The sequence below is a fragment of the Macaca thibetana genome, chromosome 11 (genome assembly GCF_024542745.1).
Source record: "Macaca thibetana thibetana isolate TM-01 chromosome 11, ASM2454274v1, whole genome shotgun sequence".
Classification (NCBI taxonomy): domain Eukaryota; kingdom Metazoa; phylum Chordata; class Mammalia; order Primates; family Cercopithecidae; genus Macaca; species Macaca thibetana.
The window spans coordinates 39,005,187-39,028,751 of record NC_065588.1 but is presented as its reverse complement, the minus strand read 5'-3'; the positions used below and the strand labels follow the sequence as shown (position 1 = coordinate 39,028,751).

Sequence of the window (23,565 nt, the reverse complement as noted above, 5' to 3'; positions counted from 1 at the left end):
AAAAACTAGCACTTTTGCTATAACTTTCTTTCCTTATTCCTGGCTCATTTCTGATAAAAGTGTTAGAAGCAGAGAAATGACAAAAATAAAAGACTAGAAGAAATGAGGAAGAAACAGCTAACATGGATAATTTACAACCAGTTCCTGACTCAACTCAGTAAAGTTATGTCAAAGAGGTAAGTTTGTTGGAGTCTTAATAGTCTTTACAGTCTCTGTTTTCAAATGTTACCTGGCACAGGAAAAAAAAAAAAAAGTTCACTGATTGTTTAATTAATGACTCCATGATCTGTTAATCTATAATTTATCTCTTACAATTTTTCTTTTATCAAAAGTCTCTTTCCCAACACTGGATTTTTTTCAGTATGTCTCCTATTTATAGCTTGTTCCTTCTCCTTCACAACTTAATTATTATCTAGCCATGGGGCCCTCTTGTCTATTCACTCAATGCTCTCTCTAGGAGCTTTGGACACTATCCACAGTGTTAGTTACCTGTATACAGATGACTCACAAATGCATGTCTCTAGACCAGACGTCTCCCTGAGTTCTAGCCACACATCTAATAGTTTACACTTGACCTCTCCGATTGGACATATAAAGAATCCATAATCTTAATGTTCCCACCTCACCCCAACCAAATATGGTTCTCTTCCAGTGTTCCCTATCTCAGTAAGTGACACTACCACCTACACATTATACTTGGCAACTTCTACACCTTCCCCTTATCTTGAAACCACTATCTTTTCACTCTTCTCTGGTATCGCCTACTTCAAGATGCCGTCATCTCTCACCCCTAGTATTATTTTGCCTTTACTATATCCACTGACATACTAAGAAAAGTCAAGTTAAAATAGGGCTATGCCCTACAAGTTCAAGGCCATTGCAATTACTCAATACCCCAGGACATCAGGATAAGAAAACATTTTCGATTTGTATAGCTTCCAACTATTTACACCTATACCTTAGACCAACATACACATACACATGCTATTCACATCACAGCATAGTTGCCACCTATAGCAAGTTCAGTATTGTTTACTATTTATCTTTCTGCTCTTCTCATCCACCTAGCCTTGCAAACTTCCCAGTACAAATTTTAATCACAAGGTCAAGATCTACAGCTCTCTTATTTTAATGGGATATTTATTCAGGACTTGCTCAAGGTGAATGCCGATGACTGCCAAAGTCAAGACCTGAATAGATTTAGTCATAGATAGTGAGGTATAGATTTCACATCTTTATTTTTGCCACCTCTTCAGAACAGGCCTAAAACAATGACATTCATCAGGTTGATTTACATGTTGCAGTATTTTAGAAGGCAAACTGGTGTAATGGACTTATGGGCTGTGAAAAACCAGGGTCTAAGCCCAGATCCCCCACTTACTAGCTGGGTAATGTCAGGCAAACTACTTAACCTAAGAGGACTGTTGGGAGTTTTGAATCTGAAAATACAGAATGACAACAAGGACGGTGCTGTGATTTCCGATTTCAGAGGACTGGCTTTGGAGTCAGAAAAACCTGACTTCAAGGTTAAGTCTATCACTTACAAGATCTTAGGACAATTTCTTAACCTTCTCTGGACCCCAATTTCCTCATGTGTAAAATGGAGATAATTCTACCTATCCCACAGGGTTGTATTAAAGATCAAATTAATTCAGGGACAAGTGTTTGGCACAGCAACTGGCAGTAGGTGGGATACAGTGGCACTCATGATGGGGAAAAGAAACTAGGAGAAAATGAGACACATGCCATGCAGTCCTTGGCCAGGGAAAAGTGAGAGGGATGCTGAGTGAGCTGTTGCCAGCCGAATCAAAAAGCAGAGAGGGAAGAGAATAAGGAAACCAGGAAACAGAGTGACCTGCAGCCAGAAATCTATCACCAGTCAGTAAAAAGTGAGAAGAGATAATGAAGAAAACACCCAAAGTAAAGGAAATGAGAGACTACACAGTCCCAAAGAGAGAATATTGGAGACGAGGACTTCCTGATGATTTTTAGTTCCTGTGGAGCCATCTATAATTCATAGTGTGTGATTTCTCTGCATTATAACAACAACAAAAAATTTTTTCAGGTAACTTTATAGTGGAAAAACCTAACAAACCCTACCTCAGCCAGGTGACCAAGGTCAACATCAACAGTGATAAGTCGTGTTTATTGTAGGTGGGTAACTTGGATATGATGTGATGACAGTGGCACTTTACCTCTGTGGTCCTCCTCCCAAAAACACAGAACCCCAGTCCAATTATAAGTAAAACATCAGACAAACCTCAACTGAGGGACGTTCTACAAACATTTGACCTGTACTCCTCAACACTGTCAAGGTCATCAAAATCAAGGAAAATCCGAGACACTATCACAACCAAGAGAGGCCCAAGAAGACATGCTAGGTTCAATGTGGTATCTTTGCTAGGATCCTGGATGGAAAAAGGACTTAAGATAAAAACCAAGGAAATCTGATCAGACTATGGACTTTAAGAATGTAGGAATATTAGTTTATTAATTATAAAAATAAGCTATACTAATTTAATATGTTAACAATGGCCAACATTGGGTGTTCTTTGTACTATTTTAAAAATGTTTCTCAAAATCTAAAACTGTTCTAAAATAAAAATATTCAAAAAATGTTTTTTCTTTGAGCTAAACTTAGACAAGATCTGACCATACAACCAAACAATATCCCTGGCTAGACCAGGTTGAAGCCTGGCTCTGGCACTAACTGGCTGTGTGACCTTAAGCAGGTTACTTGTAATCTTAGAGCTTCTTGACTCATCTGTAACATGGAGAGAACACATTATAAGATTTACCAAAAGGATTGAATGGCTCAATGCGTGAACAGAATCAGCACTCATTCAGAATAATAACTGTTATCATTTTTACTACTACTATTATTATTTAAAGGCTCATTGCCCAGTACATGGCAATACTCAACAAATATTTCCTTTGTCCATTCCTCCTGAATATTGGTTCTTTATGACACATATATACACTACCTAGAATATCAATAGATTTCAAATGTCTGTGCGAACTCTATTAAGACAAGCACAGTATATATTCTACTACACAAAATGTTACCCTGCACTAGAGTCATGTGCCTACTCAAAGCGTCTACTGTGGAGAGGTATTTACTACATTCTGCCAGGCATTTATCTAGGGTGCCAGGTATTTATCCAGGGTGCACAGGCTGGCAGTTTGTCATGGGTTGCCTTGGTCTCTTTCATCTTTTTCAAACCCTAGGTTGAGTTGGCCTCAGTCTTGTCTACTCATAAAATTTGCTAGTATTTCCATGTGGTCAAAACTTCTACTCCCCCACTAAAAAAGGAGGATCTCTTTAAAAATGGAGGGGGTGGTAAATGCACTATTAAGCCCATACATGAAATTCTAATATAAATATAGTGTCTTTTTTTTTTTTTTTTTTTTTTGAGACAGTGTCTTGCTCTGTCACCCAGGCTGGAGTACAGTGGCACGATCTTGGCTCACTGCAACCTCTGCCTCCCAGGTTCAAGCGATTCACCTGCCTCAGCCTCCTGAGTAGCTAAGATTACAGATGCCTGCCACCACGCCTGGCTAATTTTTGTATTTTTAGTAGAGACAGTGTTTCACCATCTTGGCCAGGCTGGTCTCGAACTCCTGACCTCAGGTGATCTGCCCACCTTGGCCTCCCAAAGTGCTGGGATTACAGGCATGAACCACTGAGCTTGGCCAAAATATAGCATCTTTTGATAAATTTTTTTAAAAAGCCAACTTTCTAAAACAAATCAGGAATGTGACCTCTGTGTTATTCAGGATGGTATAAGCAAAGAAAAGGAGAAAAGTGATATTTCATAGTCATTGTACTGTTTTCACAAGAAAAGATACTTTCTTGAAAACACAAAATATCATAAACTCATTTTTGGTAATATATATAAATATCATATAAAATACACAAGCACAAAAAAGAAAAATATTTCTAAGTTTGAAAAGTACATGTCCCCCATCTTAACTCTGATGTTTAAAAAATTCTCTACATTCCTTTGGTTTATTTTATGTCAATAGACAATGTTTTTCAGGCTTTGTCCCAGCTCTGGCCCTACCCATTCAAATGTGATTCCATTTCATTTCACTGCATCAACATATGGAGCACATGGAATACATCCTTGGCACAGTGCTAGGCCTTCTGAGGACACAAAGGAGGAATGTCACAATCCCTGTCCTCAGGTGACTTACTCTAGAACAGAGGAAATGAAACATGAAGATTATTATTATATGCGCTTGGCTAGAATATAAGAGCTATAAAAGAAACTTAATCAAAGTGTCATGAGATCGCTGAGGAGAGAGATGTTAATTCCAGCCAGAGGGATCAAGAAACTCATGAGCAAGGGTTGATCCTAAAAAATTGGTATTTTGACAGCTAGAGAAGGGCAGGAGGGGGAAGGACCCACGAAGTGGGAGGACATTCATAGAAGCCGGAAAGTGGAGTTCATAATCCAGCTTAGTCTTAACTGTTCCACATCAACAGCATTCTGTTGCTTCTTAAGCATAATATCTTAGTTTTGTAAAGTTCACCAGATGTGAGTTTTTTCTTTGTTTGCTTTGTTTTGTTTGGTTTTTGAGACAGGGTCTGGTTCTCTCACCCCGGCTGGGGTACAGTGGTGCAATGGCTCAATCTTGGCTCACTACAGCCTCCAACTTCCAGGCTCAAGCAATCCTCCCACCTTAGCCTCTGGAGTAGCTGGGGCTATAGGCACATGCCACCACGCTCGGTTAATTTTTGTATTTTTTATAGAGACTGGGGTTCTCCATGTTGCTGAGACTGGTCTCGAACTCCTGAGCTCAAGTGATCCGCCCACCTCAGCCTCTCAAAATTGCTGGAGTGCTGGGATTACAGGCGTGAGCCACCATACCTGGTTCTCTTTTTTGTTGGATTCTTTCCTATCTATCAGAGTAACTGGGTGTTGGGGCTCAGAAAATGATACCCAAGAGTGAAGGCCTCAGAAGCAGCCTCAAAAGCAAAGCTTCCCTCTGCTCTTCCCTGACCTCTTGTCTCTCACTCCTCCTTCTCTCCCACCATACCCCCCCGCCCCATGGCGAGCCATAGCAACTAAGAATTCCTCTTTCCCAAGTAGGTAATAGAAATCTGAATCCATTTTCCCCAAAGCCAGCCATAAAACCTAAAAATATGATTTCAATCTTAGCCCACCTCTGTGTGTAAGAGCTGGCCATTAAGAAATTCGCTACCTGGTCTGATTATAGGTCATAAGACTCCCATTCCAGAAAGGGTCCTGCCCCATGCCCCAAAGGAAGGAATGCTGCTCAGAGAGGCCAACAAGAATCTAGACAGACGGGCCTTGCTGGCTTTCCCTACTCCGCCTAACAGCATTCGATCATACCTCTATGTGTGTGTGTCCAGTCATAGTTCTACACGGCTGTTCATTCGCTAAACCTAAGCATAAAAATGGATTGTTTTCCCTGTATCTTTGGGTCTTTGTTCTGAAGGATCCCAAGTAACATAAAACTATGATTAAATACATTTGTTATGCTTTTCTCTTATTAACTGGTCTTTAGATGTCGGCAGTGATCCTTAAGATGGGAAGGAAAGGGGTTATCTGCTTTCCATCCCTATGTGGGTGATGCACAGCATTTAATTTTGTCCTGATTCCTGGAGAAACTTCCCCTCTGGGTCACTCTAGCCTTTTATAGAAGAGACTTGTGATGCCACTGTGATTGTCCCTGAGATTTAATTTGCCACGTTTAGGTTTTCTTTATGTGAATAACTCAACGCAACTTAGAAATCTGACTTTTAAAGAACCTATACTATTATAAGGCCAGCGCAGTGGCTCATGCTTGTAAGCCCAGCACTTTGGGAGGCCAAGGTGGGTGGATCACCTGAGCTTAGGATTTTGAGACAAGCCTGGGCAACATGGCAAGACTCTCTCTCTACCAAAAATAAAACATTCACCGGGTGTGTTGGCATGCGTCTGTGGTCCCAGCTACTTGGGAGGCTGAGTTTGAGCCTGGCAGGTGGAGGTTGCAGTGAGCCAAGGTCACTGCCACTCCGACCTGGGTGACATCTCAAAAAATAAAGAACCAATACTACCATAAAACAGGGAATATATGCTCAAGGGAATTACCTTAACAGGACACTTATAAAATGAAAAATCTAAAAGGAGATGTATGTTTTCACAAATGCAGAGCTCAGAAAAAATGTAGTCATTCTTGTCATCAACTGTCCCTAATGGATTCCAGTTCATATGTAAGATCAACCTTTATGAATCGTAGGGTGTTTCAATCAACCAAGTATGTGAGCTTTAGGCAAATTGCTGAACTGAACTTCAGTTTTTCACAGGTAAAATAAAAATCTGAGTTGTCTACATGGAATCAGAAAATTAAAGGATCAGAGCTCTAGAACCTACTGAGAAATGTGCTTGGACATAAAACTGAGCCTTGATAATTTTAAGAGATATGTCTGGAAACCTTAGAAAATTCTCAAATGTCCCCAAAACACAAGGTAAGACATGGTGGTTAAAATGGTCACTAACCTGGGCTCAGTGACTCATGCCTATAATCCAAGCTACTTATGAGGCTAGGGTAGGAGGCTCACTTGAACCCAGGAGTTAGAGACAAGCCTGGGCAACACAGTGAGACCTCATTTCAAAAGAAAAAAAAATAAGGCTAACCTAGGAGTCAAGTGACTCTCTGTGAGGTGGTGGTGCCATGGCCTACAGGATAGCCTGGGATAGGCAAGTATCATGGCTAAGAATGCCTGTGGTCTGCCTGAGATGGATTCTAAGAAATCCCTGCTGATAGCAATCCTGTCTAATTAGCTCCTCTAGATAGAAATAGTCTTCCGTAAACTGTGACTAGGTTTACTCCTCCGTTCAATAAAGGATCACTAAGAAAAATCTAATTGTAATTGTATAATCGTATTTCAGAAAACTGGATCACAAGAGCCATGATATTCCCAAATCTATCTTCACAATTACAAAGTATACAGCATAGGAGGGGGAAGGAAGGAGTCAAACCAGTCTGGTGGGAATCAAACCTTCTCCACCTGATGTGGGAATGGCTTCCTGGAGGAAGCAGTCATTACTGCAATAACTATTGGGGTTCCATCTGCTGCTGGCATGTCTGGTCAGGACTTGAAATCAGAGAGGCCCAAGTGGGCTATAACACAGGAATTCCAAGTAGCAAGGACTTGATGTATTCCACCTCATCTAGAAATAGATTCACATGTCTTGCTCTTCTATTTAAGTGAAAGCTGTTTGAAGACAAGGACCTTGACATTTTGTAATCCTTCCCGGCTCCCATGCAGTGCCTGGTACCAGGTACTGATAGATGTCAGTGAACGGTATGAATTCACATCACGCAACCCCAGAGCTGGAAGAATCAGAGAGTTACTATTCACTGCTCCTGCTAGGATAGCTGGACTCTTCCCAGTCATGACCCTGGCAAAGGAGAATGATAATCCTTATAGATGAGGAAGGAAATCCAGCACTGAAGCTTTTCTTGTCTCTCCCAGGTGTAAATGTGCCCAAATAGAAAACAGAAAGATGAGCATACATATTGGCTCTGCAAATATTATACACAATAGTGAGCTCTCTTCCCCATCCCATAGCCACCTCATCCTACCTCACCCCACCTTCATGGCAGAAAAGTCTGGGCTATGGAGCTAAATAATAACGCTAAGTTTAATTTCATTCACATTTACTAGGTACTATGGTAGATTTTTTACTCTTGTTCAAAAATATTTTCTCTTCTTCCCTGTGGGAGAATTATTTTTCCTTTCCTCACAGGAGGCAGACTTGGCAGTATGGTTTCCTTTGGCAATGAAATGCAAGTGGAAGTAACTCTCTCTTCTGAGAGAAGCTTGAAGAGACAGTGCATGGCTTAATATTATCCCTTTCTCCTCTGCCATGAGATCTGTACCATTCCAGATAAAAACCACTCTATCAGGCCAGGCGCGGTGGCTCATGCCTGTAATCCCAGCACCTCGGGAGGCCAAGGTGGGCGGATCACCGGCAGTCAGGAGTTTGAGACCAGCCTTGCCAACATGGCAAAACCCCCTCTCTACCAAAAATACAAAAATTAGCTGGGGGTAGTGGTACACGCCTGTAATCCCAGCTACTCAGAGGCTGAGACAGGAGAATCGATCGAACCCAGGAGGTGGAGTTTGCAGTGAGCCAAGATCACACCACTGCACTCCAGCCTGGGCAACAGAGTGAGACTCCATCTCAAAACAAACAAACAAAACCCACCCTATCAGCCTGGGTCCCACATTAAATAGGATGTAGAGCAGAGGCCAAGCTGGCCAATGGTGGACACCTGGTATAGGCAAGAAAATAACCCTTTTTTTCTCATAAGCTACCATTATTTTATGGTAGTTTGCTACTGCAGCATAACATAGCCTATTAGATTGATACAAGCACACTCTCTAAGCATAGGGAAGTGTGCTCGGTGCTAGGAATACAAAGGCAAATGGCACAGATCCTTATTTTAAGAGATTCTGATTGAGTGATGGAGGCAAAAATATACTCAGCAAAATATGATATGAATCAGATTTGTGAGGCAAATTGCATAGAATCTCTCTTGATAAACTTACCTTAAGGGAATGCAGTAGAAGGGCACACTGCAGCTGATTGGCTAACATGGTCCCTGTATCCAAAGAGTGGCATTTGAAGATTATAGAATCCAGAGGATTCTAGAGTGTATTATTTGTTATTCACAGAAATTAAGACGTAGAGTTTGCACAGTGGCTCACACCTGTAATCCCAGCACTTTGGGGGGCTAAAATGGGAGAATCATTTGAGCCCAGGAATTCAAGACCAGCCTAGGCAACACAGGAAACCCCATCTCTAAAAATGATTTTAAAATTAGCCAGGGATGGTGGCAAAATTAGCCAGGCATGGTGGTGTGCGCCTGTAATCCCAGTTACTTGAGAGGCTGAGGTAGGAGGGCCGCTTGAGCCCAGAAGTTTGAGGTTGTAGTGACCTATGATCACATCACTGCACGCCAGCCTGGGCAACAGAACCAGATCCAGTCTCTAAAACCAAAAAAAAAAAAAAAAAAAAAAAAAAAGAAAAAAATGTAAGATGTCCATATGTCCCAGTTTACCCAGAATAGCTCAGGTTTATGCTGGTTGTTCTGGTGTCATTATCAATAGAATCTCCTTTTCTGCATCAAGGTATCCCAGTTTAGATGACAAATTATGCTATCACTCTAACAACAATAGAGCTTATGGGCTGCTAATAGCTAAGGATGGCCTACTGGACAGGCCATGTTTATCACATGGCTGTATGTACTGGTCAGACCATGTGTTCCAGATAGACCAGCATGTCCAAGATGGCCTGCACACCCAGATCCCTATGAAGAAAGCAGCCCAAAAGGCTCAAAATAAAACAAAACAAAACAAAAACAAAAAAAACAAAACAAAAAAAATCTATGCCTTTCCATCATGATTCCCTAGCCCCAACTGATTAGACCTAAGAATATGCAGTCAAAGTTGTCCATGGATAGTCTGGACATAAGGGAGATTAACCAATGATATGGTTTGGTTGTGTCACCACTCAAACCTCATCTTGAATTCCCATGCATTGTGGGAGGTAATTGAATCACGGGGGCAGGTCTTTCCCGTGCTGTTCTCATGATAGTAAATCTCACAAGATCTGATGGTTTTAAAAAGGGGAGTTTCCCTGCACCAGCTTTTTTTGCATGCTGCCATCCATGTAAGACATGACTTGCTCCTCCTTGCCTTCCACCATGATTATGAGGCCTCCCCAGCCATGTGAAACTAAGTCCACTAAATGCTTTTTCCTGTATAAATTACCCAGTCTCGGGTATGTCTTTATCAGCAGCGTGAAAACGGACTAATACAACCATTTACAAGATGACACATTTTGAAACTTGTTTATTCATTTAATAAATATTTATTAAGTACCTATTCTGTGCCAGACCCTCCATATGGTATAGTGACAAACTAACCCAACTAGATGTCCTCTCTTGGGAAGCATGGTATGGGAAGACGCACAGGGGAAGGGAGCAGGAACAATGAACTTCACTTCTGAGATGATAACAAGAGGTCACCACAACTGCTTTTTATCTGGAACCCAGGGGGCTATCATCCCAGAACTCCTCGCTCCTTACTGAACATCCCAGTCGTGGCAATGCTGGAATGGTATGTATTAATAACCAGCTTTTGGTGCTGAGATGGTTTAAACTTCCTCCTGATTTCCACATGCATCTTTAAAATCAATCCCTACCTTGAGTTGCTAAAGTTAGCAAATAAAAATATAAGATGCCAATTATATTTGAATTTCAGATAAACAGTGATATTGCATAGGACAAACTTATACTAAAAGATTATTTGTTGTTTATCTGAAATCCAAATTTAACTAGGTCTGCTAGATTTCTTCTGGCAACCTTACCCCTCTTGCATATGCAGGGATAGGCAGGACAGGAGGGTGGGGCAGAGGGAATGTAGTAGCAGCAGCTAAGGGAGCTACTGTCAGCTCTGGTGCTGGTTCCATTTTCACCATTCACTCAACTTCAGTAAGATATTCCTTCTTGAAAAATCTCCACATTGAACTCCATTTCCAGAATCTGGAACCTCTCTTGGCCCACTATTCCTCAATTCTGATCTGGTCTCCTGAGCAGTGCAGCTTCATGGAAAGAGTTCAAATCATAGTGTTGCCATTAGTGATCATGTATGACTTTGGACAAGCCTCTTAATCTCTCAGGGACTTGGTTTCATCAACAGGAATATGGAAATAAGAATTCCTTGCAGGGCTGTCAAAAGATGTAGGGCCATTCATTCATTTATTCAATCAATGATGGAACAAGTTCCCTCTTATGTTCCCTGCTGATGGTCATCAAGACATAGGCCCTTCCCTCAAGGAATTCACAATCCAGTGAGATATGAAAGAGTGAATTAGCAGATGAAATGCATTGTGATATAAACAGTTATGGGTATAGAGAACATTTCTAACCTAATGCCTAGCTCCTGACAGTTGCTCAAGAAATAACAACTAATATTATTTGTCTCTAGGGACAAAAATGTGGGTCTCTCCTTCTCCCTACCTCAACCTAGCATTCTTCCAAGTGCTTAAGGGCTGTTGTGGTTTTCAGACCCAGAGTGAGGCTCCCGATGCCAGGCTGACACCTTGGGCTACCTTGCCAGACCTCCATCTTGGCTGCTCAGCCCCACTAACCTGCCAGCACCTCCTCTTACCTCCCACTAGGCCACGCGGTTGCCCGCCTCCCACCCTGAAAGCTGGCCCTGACCCACTGGTTCCGTCAATCTCTTTCAGGGCCCAGGCATCCACAGTAGAGATGGGCCAAGTGAGGACAATCCCTACCACGCCCCTTCACTTAGGCAAAAATATGCCTGTCTCATATAATAGTTCCCTTTTTTTAGCAAGACCTTCAGCATGCAGGCAATTGCTATGTGACGAGCATAGTGTTGATGTTAAAGATTTATAACAGTGTCAGAGATGGAAATAGCATATGATCCAGGTTTTCCAACCAGGAAGTGGGTTTATTCATGTAGCTACCTCTTTAATTCTGCTTCAACTTCCTAGTTTCTGGGTTGGCTTAAGCAATGTCAAAACCTGTGACTGCAGTGCCGGCAGCTTGAGAGTGGGAGTGTCAGTGCAGATCTATTTCTGTGGCAAGTTCTGTAGAGACTGAATTTAAAATATGAAAAGCAAAAGTGAGGCTCATGACGGTGCCATGAAAGGGGTGGGGGGAGGCACACAGGACTTCTACAGAAGCGCTATCAACCTCCTCCCAACTGCAAGTCATTACAAATGTTTCTCTATTCCAGCTTCTAACATGATGTGCCAAGCTGAAAAAGAGGCAAATCATTGTGGGGTTTTACTGTGCCTGCTTTTAGTAGCCAGCTCTGGTCGCGCCAACCCTCCTATCCTCTCGCCAGATATAGAGTTGCAACACAGAAGAGATTGTCTTTTGCTGAGTAGAGGAATGGAAAAGTCCCCACAAACCAGTCGTTGAAGAACTAGGCCTTACTGTGCGCTTAGGAGTCCAAAGGACTGAAGGAAGGAGAGCCGTTGATGCACTGCAGTCCTGCAGTGCATTCCAGGCACAACGGAAGGGAGGCTGGGGGCAGTTGTTTTTCAACTTAACTATCCATAGGTATCTCCACCAACAGCTGGGGTCCAACATCAGTGAATCATAAGATTTAAATGTCCAATAACAAAATTAGCATTAGCAAAATTAACGTGGGGCAGTCTTGTGGCAGTTTGAGTTTTTTATCCTTCTTGATGGAGTACACATGGAGCCTCTCGCATGTCCTCAATGGGAAAAAAACTAGTGAAAAGGCTGTTTGTAGGGTGCTGTTTACTTGGCCTGCTCCCTCTACACATCCTTGCTTGCCAATTTCAGTTAGGCTTCCATACTGGCCTGGGAGCATTAAGAGGCCCTCGCTTACACCACAACTGGTTTTGAAAAGCATGAAGAAAACTGAGCACTCCTATTTATAATGAGCAAAGAGCTTAGGATGTGGCGGAGGGAGGAGGAAGACACAGGAACTCGCTCCCTTTTCTTCCCCTGAGGTATAAAGATGCTCTTGGCCCCGCAGCATCTTGTGTCTGGAACATCCTTCTGATCTTGCGAGTCTTCATTGTTCCAGTGGTGATTTGTGGTACATTGTCACTAATTTTCCTTTCTCTTTAAATGCCTGTGTCTGCTTTTTGGCATATCTTACCATTCCTTCTCCATGGAATAAGCTTCAACCAGAAATGGAAAAAAGTATTTCCAACAGGTAAACTTTTTCACGTGTCTAGCTTTTGCAGTACAATTCATATTTTCAACATAAATTTTTTCATTACCAGATTGGAAAAGATTAAGTTTAAACTCCATGATGGCCATGTCATCATTTATTTGGATTACCTCCCATTTTTTAGTATAACTTCTTAGTGATATGGAGACTAAAAATTTCCAGAACTGAAAATACATTTTTTAAGCTATGAGGTATTATCTGTAGCCCATGGAGTTTTATTCATTTATTAATCCAACTAATAAAGCGTTCCTTGAGTACAAGATGCTATACCCAAAACTAGGTGTTATAAATTCAGCAAAATAAGCACAGCCCCTGCCTTCAAGGAGTCAGCATTAATTCTCACACCTTTTTTTTTTTTTTTTTTTTTTTTTTTGAGATGGAGTCTTACTCCGTTGCCTAGGCTGGAGTGCGGTAGCACGACCTTGGCTCACTGCAACCTCCGCTTCCCAGGCTCAAGTGATTCTCTTGCCTTGACCTCCTGAGTAGCTGGGACTACAGGTGCTTGCCACCACGCCTGGCTAATTTTTGTATTTTTAGTAGAGACAAGGTTTCACCATATTGGCCAGGCTGGTCTCAAACTCCTGGTATCATGATCCACCCGCCTTGGCCTCCCAAAGTGCTGGGATTACAGGCGTGAGCCACCACACCCGGCTGCCCATTCTTTATTTTACAAATATTTATTGAGCACTACAATCTACTAGACAATTATGATCAGGCCTGAGAATACAGTAAGGAACAAAATAATGTCCTGGTCCTCATAGTATTTCTGTATTCTTAATTTTTTTTCTCTGTTCTAATGGCCTATTTTATATAAACTTTTGGTTCTACAACTGAAAAACAACTATGATGACAATTACCAGTGGTCTAAGAAAATGTCCTTTCAAAATTTTTAAACTTTTAATTAATTTCAGCTATTTTAGCCAGTTAAATGCAAGTCAGATTTATCCTGCTTGAGTCAATTCATTAAACTGAAGTCTTAGCTGTTTGAATGCTGTTTTGGGGTTTTTTTTGTGTTTTTTGATTTTATTTGGAGACATAGTCTCACTCTGTCACTGAGGCTGGAGTGCAATGGCATTATGGTCTCAGCTCACTGCAACCTCCGCCTCCTGGATTCAAGCAATTCTTGTGCCTCAGCTTCTCAAGTAGCTGGGATTACAGGCACACACCACCACATGCCCGGCTAATTTTGCATTTTTAGTAGAGACAGGGTTTCGCCATGTTGGCCAGGCTGGTCTCGAACTCCTGACCTCAAGTGATCCACCTGCCTCAGCCTCTCAAATTGCTGGCATTACAGTCATGAGCCACGGCACCCGGCCTGAATGCTGTTTTGTAAAAGAAAACACAATCAGAAAGACTCTATTTTCCAGGAGATTCTGCTGATCATGGCTATAAAATAAACACTTTTATATCCATCCTAATGAATTTCTTAAATTTTTATTTAGACAAGGAAAATAATTCGCTAAAAATAAATAAAATCAACTTATAATTCTACCCAAGAAGAACTAACAGGGGTCTGATATACCCTCCCATCAGAAACATTGAAAATAACAGGCCAAGAATATAAAAAAATAGGTTCTTAAAACACAGGACTTCAGGTAACAAATGACAGTGATCTTTGAGAGGTGGGCCCTATGTCTGCCCCAGCTTACTGCTTGGAGAGCATTTCCAGGCTTCAGGGCAGGGGCAGGGAAGGAAACCTGGCTGAGTCCAAGAGTCTCCTTGAGTTGAGGAGACATTGCTGAATGCCTGCAGGGCCCCAGGCACCTAGAGTTCACAGGGTAGGGGATGGGTAGAGAAGAGAGCTCTAATTTAGACTGAGAAGAAAGCAGCTTTCAGTTTGCTTTAAAGCTAAACTGTTACGCAAAAGTAGTAAGACCTGAAAATGTTTCCTTGACTGTTCAGAGGAAATTGACTCTAGGGCATTTTCTGTGAAAGAGCTCTATCATCCGTCTGAACACCACAATTTTGCTACTTGATAGTTTGAAAGCAACCATAAGGCCTAGAGGCTCCCAAATTGGTTGTATTTGGAGAAATACTCCTTCCTGAGTTGGGTACTAACTTACAATAATTTCTGTTTTGGTCTGGCTAGCTAAATGATGTAGATGGTGAAGTAAAAAACACATCCTAATAACAAGAACCATTGCCAATCACCTGGCATCGGATGAATAGGAACACCAGCCTATATCATCCGAGATATGATCTACCACTTCCTCTGTAGGCCTTGGTGGTTAGGGATGTATCCTTAAAGGCCACCCTCATGTCTCTGTCTCATCCAAGAGGCCCACTGTTATTCACCTGAATATAAGCAACTCATCTATTTTCATGATAATTATCATGTTCTGACTTCCTTTCCTTATTGATCTACGGCAGCATTGATAATCCTCCATTTTAACATCTTTAAGATCTTTGTTGTTCATAATTCCTAGATTCACTGTGCTTTCATTTGCAAGGAGTATCAGTGTTGAGTGTCTTTCTTGATTCACCTCATGAATGTCATTCTATTCTGTACTCATTATATTAATAGTACTCATTGTACTACCCTTAATTGTTACATTAATACTACTCATTATACCAGCTCTAGTCCTACACACCCTCTCTGTATAATTTAGTCTACTGCCATGTTTCCAACTTCCAGCTATAAAATTGAATTTCCCATTTATCTCCAGAGATGAACGCTTGACCTACATTTTCAGCTGCTTTCTGGACTTCTCTACCTATATATCCTGCAAGCACCAGAACATGTGAATTTTCCCTATTCCTGATTCCAATTAACAGCACCATGGTCCACTAAAAGACTCAAACCAAACTGCCATCACCACCACAAATTCTCACCAAGTGCTTAGTCTTAAGTCCCTTGAAGAAGCCTATTTATACAACATGAATATTACTCAAATCTGCACCCACATCCCTATCTTTTTTCCAACTCTCATGTATCCTTTTAAACACAGATCTCGTTGGAAGACAAAATAGACCATCTTAAGCCCGTGTTCTAAAAGTGTCCTGCTTTTTAAAAGATGCCATGATTAAGCAGCATAGAGGATAGAAGAGAGAACATCCTCCTCTTTACAAGCATGTACAAATAATAAATCAAATTCAACAAAATATTTTAATACATAGCTGAGCTCAAAAGAAAAAAAGGAGACCAGAAACAAAGCAGGGTCCAAAGCCAGAACATTCAGCTAAAATAACAACATGGCATGGTGGTACATTGGGACCATTTGGCCATAAGGAGTAGAAGGACAGAAAACATAGCCTTGAGGTCACGCAAGGTGAGGATCTGGAACTGAGATTTTTAACTGGTACTCAGAAGAGCCTGTCACCAGGTCTTGGGAATTGTCAAGGTAGATGAAATCTGCTCAAGGTTCTCTGTGGAGATGTAAGTCTCCCAGGAGAAACTGAAATCTCAGGCCTTTAACACACACTGGAGTGGAACACAGTATTACAGAATCTGAAGCCTGAAGAAACCTGCAAGTTGATGGTATTTTGATATAAATATTACTTCTATATCAATGAAACCCTTGGAGCATCTAATAGAAGCAAAGACAAAATAACCCTATAGTCACCATTTCACCACTCAGCAAGCATGAGACCTCTCAAAAATAAATACTATGTTATGAAGACGAGCTTACAGCACAGGAGGACAGGATTTACTAAGAAAAGTTGTAGACATAACAGAGAGATTCACACTACCAAGAATATAGCATAAAATAACAATCTGGGAGTAACTACAAAATAAAACTGCTGCCTTAAAACTATTAAGGAGGTGAAAGAAGAAAAAATACAAAGAAAATGGAAATATAAAATGATGGACAATTTGGAAAAGAACATTTATAACATCAAGATGAAAAATTTAGTCATTGAAGTTAAAAGCTCAATGAACTGAGGAAACAGTAGGTTATATGTAGCTGAAGAAATCATTAGTGAATTAGAAAATGGCTCCAAGGAAATTATGCATAAAGGAGCACGAAGAAATGAAGAGACAGAAAACAGCACAGAAAGGTTAAAATAAGATCCATCTGGAGAACAGAATGAGAAGATTCAGCATATATAATAGGAATTACAAGAGGAGAGAATAAGCAGAATGACAGAGAAGTCATCTTTGAAAAGATAATAACTAAGAAACTTGTAAGATTGACAAAAGGCATGAATCCTCAAATTTAAGACTGAGACTCAGAGAGTCTGTCACCAAACAAAATACATGAATTCTCGAATTTAGGAAGCATATCTAGTAGCATAAATAAAAACCATTCTGCTTTTTATTGGTGAGACTCCAAAACACCAGTGACATAATAAAAAAAAAAAATCATCATAGCAATCGGAGAGAAAAGACAGATAACCTAAAAAGGAATAATAGTTAGACTGCCAGCATGCTTCTCTCCAATAATAATAGAAGCCAGAAAATAATGAACAAAGGTTTGTAAAATGCTAAAGGAAAAATAACAATGATAACCAGCAGAAAGAAGTTGGCTCACTCAAGCTCAATAATTGAGGCAAGTTCAATACAGGGACTAGCTGCAAAGGTAAGGGCAGGTTTTAGAAAAAGCAACAACAATGATATGATACCCCAGGGTTAATAACAGCCAGAAATGGTACAACTCCTAAGCTTAAAGAAACAAAAGGGGGTCACTTACTGGGACCTGCCGAAAGTTGATGGGGAAGGCCACCTATTTGGTAGCTTTAGCCTTTAGTTAAGAGATGCAACCAACCTAAAGTAACCCCTCAGAGAAAAGTAGAGGATATAAATACCCCATTTTCACTCTCCCTCCAACCAATTTCTACCAGACTCTCCTATTGCTTTACCCAACCAGAAGCCAGGAGAAGGATGTGGAAGGGTAAAGAATGGGTCTAAGTGGGGCAAAAAGATAACATCCGATCATCCCCAAATCCTGCTCAAACCAAATGATTCTTCAAATCTGAGGTCAAATAAAGACTTTTCCAGACAAATACTTAGAAATGTTATTACACCAGATAGCTAAAATAAGTGCTTAAGAATACATACCCTTTGAAAGGAAGAAAATAAGTCCATAAGAAAATAGCAGGTTAAAGACAAATTGTCAAACAATAACATGTATACACCTGTAGTAAATCTACACAAGAATAGGCTATAAGTACAGTAATAGTAATAATGACTCATGGGAAGGGCACTAAACACAATGCCAAACAACGATTTTAGATATGGAACTGAGTGGTGATTGAAATTATGGCATTAAAATATGTGTATTGATTAGAAGGATAGCGATATTGATCAACTTTTTACTTAATACTTGATGTAATATCAAATATTTTAAAATGCAATAGTTGGCTAGGCGTGGTGGCTCACGCCTATAATCCCAGCACTTTGGGAGGCTGAGGCGGGTGGATCACTTGAGGCCAAGAGTTCAAGACCTGCCTGGCCAACATGGTGAAACCCCATCTCTACTAAAAATACAAAAAGTAGCAGGGCATTGTGGCAGGCACCTGTAATCTCAGCTATTCGGGAGGTTGAGGCAGGAGAATCGCTTGAACCCGGGAGGTGGAGGTTGCAGTGAGCAGAGATCGTGCCACTGCACTCCAGCCTGGGTGACAGAACAAGACTCTCTCAAAAAAAAAAAAAAAAATGCAATAGTAATCACAAATAGAATAGAATATTTAACTTCCAAATAACTAAAGGGAAAATAGAGAATGATGAAAATATAATCAATCCAGTAAAACTCAGAGAAATTTTAAAAATGTAGTAAATAGAAAACACAAAATAAGAGAGTAGAACTAAATTTAAGGGAGATAACTGAAAATGTTCAAGAAGATATTTAAATGCAAATGAAGTAATCTTTCTGGTTAAAAAACAAAACAAGTATCCTCCTATGGCTCCTAATTATCTCTCCAAATACTTTTGCTACAATGCATACAAGGCTCTATCTGCCTCCGAATCTTACAAGATTCTTTTGACTGTAAGTGACAGAAATTCAACCCAAACTTGTTTAGATAAAAACAGACGAGGCATTTTTTATTTGCTCACATAATCTAACACTGCAGACTGAGAAGTAACTGGTAGTAGAGACTCAAACCCCCAAAACCAGTTGTCTTCCTCCAGGTAAGCCAAGCCTGACACCTTGTAGAGTTCAGTATTTCTTTCTCAGGGTTCTGAGAATTTCTTACATATAACTATGTAATAGAAGTCATTCCATTGTGACTACCATTATTTACATGTCTGTTCCCCTGTCCTAGTTACTAAATCCTTTGAAAACAAGTACTACGCACTTTTCATCTCATGGCCTCATCTTCTAGTGTAATTCCCAACACATAGTAGTCAGTTAATCAATTTTAATGAAGAAAGAAAGAGTTGATGTTTTGGATCATTCTTATTTCTATACCTATTCTCTCTTTCCTATCAGAGAGTCAACTTTTTGAGGTGCTTTTATTCCATCCATTCTACATTCAGTTCCTGTTCCTTCAACACAGAAGGCACCTAATATATATTGAATAATATATATTAAAAATACATAATAAATAAAAAGAACTCTCTTCCTTTTCTAATAGAACTGAGTTGTGCAAATTAAATGCTATAAATTCTGTATGTTCAGCTTTAAATTTTCAAATGTTATTTTGAAATTACTACAAATGTGCTTTGTACCAAACACTGTGGTCAGCAAGTGCTGACTCAGCTTCTGCTCAAGTGAATGGAGCAGTGTGCTCCTTCTACATCCCAGACCCAAGTCTGTCTACACAAACATGGGCTCACCTCCACTGCAGGCTTTCCCCCCTACATTTCAGTGGTGGTTCAGTATTCCCTACAATGATACTTTCAAGCTGCATCAGTAATTTTTAATACTTCCACATGTCAATCAACAAAAGATTATCCATTTACCCATAACACTACTCAAAAGAGGGTATTGATTGAACTTGACAACATTTAAGTAGAGCCTTAATTTGTGGAATTAGCAAAATAAGAGAATGAAAAGGCTTCAATTAGTAGAAATGTAGGTAATCATATAAAAGATTAGCCAAGGCACAGGTTGGGTAGGGCATAAAATTAGTGAGGGCAAGGCACAACTTGTCTGGTAAGCAAATTCTCACCCTCCTTGTTCTACTGCCTTCTTATTAGACATTAAAAGCACTTAATTAAAACCAGTAAAGAAATTATAGCAAGGAAAAAATGGAGTGTGCCAGATATAATTAGAATTGTAAGTGTCTTGGAAAGCCTGCCTAGAATAGTTTTTCCAAGCTTGTCAAGTTTCAGAGCTCACAAATCTTGTCATGCAGCTCAGCTCAGTTCTTGGTCTCCCATCCCCCTCCAGCTGCTCTTCTCAGCCTCCTGAGAATGCATGTATTTCCATATGCTTATTGTGTGTCTCATAAAATGCATTGCCACTCTATGAAAAATGTATGAGACACACCATACCGTGCAAAACAATGTCTCAAATCGGCCAATTATATTTTGTGCAAGTTCAGAATTGTTCATGATGTTTCTAATACACTGCGCTTCTGGCTGTGGGGACTGCGTTCTGCAGAGTTAAAACAGAGGGGTTGATAGCTTAATTGTGCTTAATAAATGAAAAGATGTTTAAAAATAACATGGAGAGTGATGCCAGTGTTTTTTAAAGGTCTACTTTAGAATTTACAAATTACATAAATAACCCTTTCAGAAAAAGGAGAAGTGTATCATTTTTATACTGTTTCAAGTGACTAGTCATTTCTCCCCTCTGTCTTTCCACGATAGGAACTAAACCCCCCATCCAGTATTTCCATTCCTTCTTATCTGCTGCTGTATTTATCCCCGGGTGACTAATTCTCTCTCCTGACCCATCTTTCTGTCTGGTTTCCATCTATTAATCTCAGCCATTCCCTATCTTATGAACCTGCTTCCTGTGTCTTTTTTTTTTCCTGTCTTCTTCTATTACTCAAATACATATTCCCTATTAACTCTTTTCCTTCTGAAGCTTGCATTGAATTGCTTTTGTTAGATTTTATCCTACTTTTTGTTTATTTTTTATCATAACTCTCCTAGTTTTCCCCACTGCTTCCTGAAGTCATCTTATATTTCAAATGCTATCACTGAATTGCAGACATATATGTTGTTTACCTAAATGTTATGTAAAACCTTCTGGTAACAGAAAAGAATTGTAATGATGTCCCCATGAAGATATTCTCCCAGCAGCAGTGTTACTAATATATTGAGAGACGTCCTTTTTCCATTTCCACTGATATCCAAGGAAGACAATTTGTATGAACCACAACAAGAAGTAACTTTGTTAAATATAAGGGACTTTGAGACAGTTATTCTCCTGTAACACTGGTTACTAAGATAAATTAAAACTCTCCTTTTTTAGGAGTCCTTAAAAATAGAAAACCTTCTCTAACTCCATTCACAAAGATAACTTGCTTCTCTTCACTCCAGAGTATTTATAACCTGAGCCACTCAACAACTAATTACATCCTGCCTTATATTATTATCTCACTATTTTGTGGATATATAGCTTGTCATTGTAGCTAAATTATAAGATTTTTGGCACTAGGAATTTGTCTCCATTTATATCACCTGCTTCTTAGTAATCTGTAAATACTTTAACCTAATCAGAACACATTCATGATGAATGATTGTTCAATAAATCTTGTTCTAATTAAAGAAAAAAGGGCATAGAGACAAAAATTCCTCAAGGTTTCTTCCAGTTTATTTTCCCACCTTCTAGCTCCTTATTGAATTTCCCTCAGTATCACACGCCAGTACACTACTCTCATTTCCTCTATTCCTTAGGCTTCACTCAGATCCCCACTCAGGATTTTGTGACTAAATCCTCAGTAGAAACTGGAGTCAAGTTCAGGTGCTACTCAGTCTTCCTACGAGAACCACTTTTTATGAAATGGTTATACTCACATTGAAATGTTTAGAATAACCCAAAAGGAATCAGTATACTGAAGAGATATATGCACTCCCATGTTTGTTGCAGCACGGTTCACAATAGCTAAGATTTGGAAGCAATCTGTGTCCATCAACAGATGAATGGATAAAGAAAATGTGGTATATACACACAATGGAGTACTATTCAGCCATAAAAAAACAATGAGATCCTGTCATTTGCAACAATATGGATGGAACTGGAGATCATTATGTTAAGTGAAACAAGCCAGGCACAGAAAGACAAACATACCATGTTCTCACTTATTTGTGGGCTCTAAAAATAAAAGCAATTGAACTCATAGAGAGTGGAAGGATTGTACCAGAGGCAGGAAGGGTAGTGAAGGGGTGAAGGGGAAGTGGGAATAGTTAACGGGTACAAAAAAATAGAAAGAATGAATAAGACCTATTATTTGATAGCACAACAGGGTAAGTACAGTCAATAATAATTCTACATTTTAAAATAACTGAAAGAGTATAATTGGATCATTTGTAACACAAAAGATAAGTGCTTCAGGGGATGGACACCCCATTCTCCATGGCATGATTATTATGCATTGCATGCCTATATCAAAACATCTCATGTACTCCACAAACATACACATCTACTATGTAACCACAAAAATTAAAAATAAAAATAAAAAATTGGCTGGGCACAGTTGCTTATGCCTGTAATCCCAGCACTTTGGGAGGCTGAGGTAGGCATATCACTTGAGGTCAGGAGTTTGAGACCAGCCTGGTCAACATGGTGAAACTCCATCTCTACTAAAAATACAAAAATTAGCTGGGCATGGTGGCAAATGCCTGTAGTTCCAGCTGTTTTGGAGGTTGAGGCAGGAGAATCGCTTGAACCTGGGAGGCAGAGGCTGCAGTGAACCGAGATCACACCACTGCACCCCGGCCTAGGTGACAGAGTGAGACTCCATCTCAAAAAAAGAAAACAAAAGAAAAAAGAGAAAAAAGAAAAGAAAAGTTCAGAATAGAAAGTCCAGTCAATTCTGAGGTTGAAGGTTCTAAGATAGTGTTTTCCAAGATGTGTTCCACAAGAAGTCACAAATTTTACACACAAAATTTTTCATAGCAAACATTTTGTTTAAAAGTTTGGAAGAGCTGATTTAAACAATATTACAAGAATGTCTTTACTAAACAATTGGTCAGAACCCTTTACATGAAAACTATTGCAGTAAATCTTAAAAGAGCAATAGAATCTGCAGAGTTTACTTAACTACAGAAAATTTTTCTTCAGTAGAGTGGTCCCCCCAAACATATCTTGAGAAATGTTTTAAGAATGAATGGATGAATAAAATCATTTTTTGAATGAATTAGTTAACTGGAATCTGTCTTTTCTAATGGAATGTACATGCCTTAGAAAACACACGCTGCAACCAAACTTTCACTGACACTAAGAATTTACCAGACCATTTAATTTGGTTCTACCTGTTAGAATCCCTTTTTCGCAGTTGTTAATCTGTCATATCTGTTGGGCATAAAGGTACAAGACATGCACTGGGAAAAAATCAATATATCATAGGTACTTTAATGGTAGTAAGCACATTTTATATGTCTTTTTTATCTCTATTCTTGATAGATCTTGACAATTAGTTCTGCATCTAAAGAGATAATTGGGAATGTGAAGGGAAAGGAGCCATGCCATATGAGGAAGACTTATATGGATGCAGAGCTTTCTTCAAATACCTACAATGAGTAAGGCTTATTCTGTTTCACTCCAAAGAACTCAGCTGCAATGAATGAATAGAAAAGAGGCATAATTAGGTTCAGCATAAAAAAGAGTCTATAGCCCTACAACTGTCCAAAAATGGAATAGAAGTTGCAAGTTTTCAATGACTACATTTTGACAATGCTGTTGAGTAGATTCCTATTTTTTTGGAATTACACCAATATTCTGTGCCTAGAGAGAAAAGTATTCATG

The 23,565-nt window shown here is 39.8% G+C and overlaps 2 protein-coding genes across 3 annotated transcripts in view; both read left to right on the top strand.

Annotated features, from left to right (window-relative positions):
- Positions 1 to 23,565, top strand: part of YAF2 (YY1 associated factor 2) — a 1,232,548-nt gene that overhangs the window by 473,873 nt on the left and 735,110 nt on the right. The gene's annotated exons all lie outside the window — the stretch shown is intronic.
- LOC126931320 (60S ribosomal protein L12-like) overlaps positions 1 to 23,565 on the top strand; it is a 706,093-nt gene that overhangs the window by 313,046 nt on the left and 369,482 nt on the right. The window lies entirely within an intron of this gene.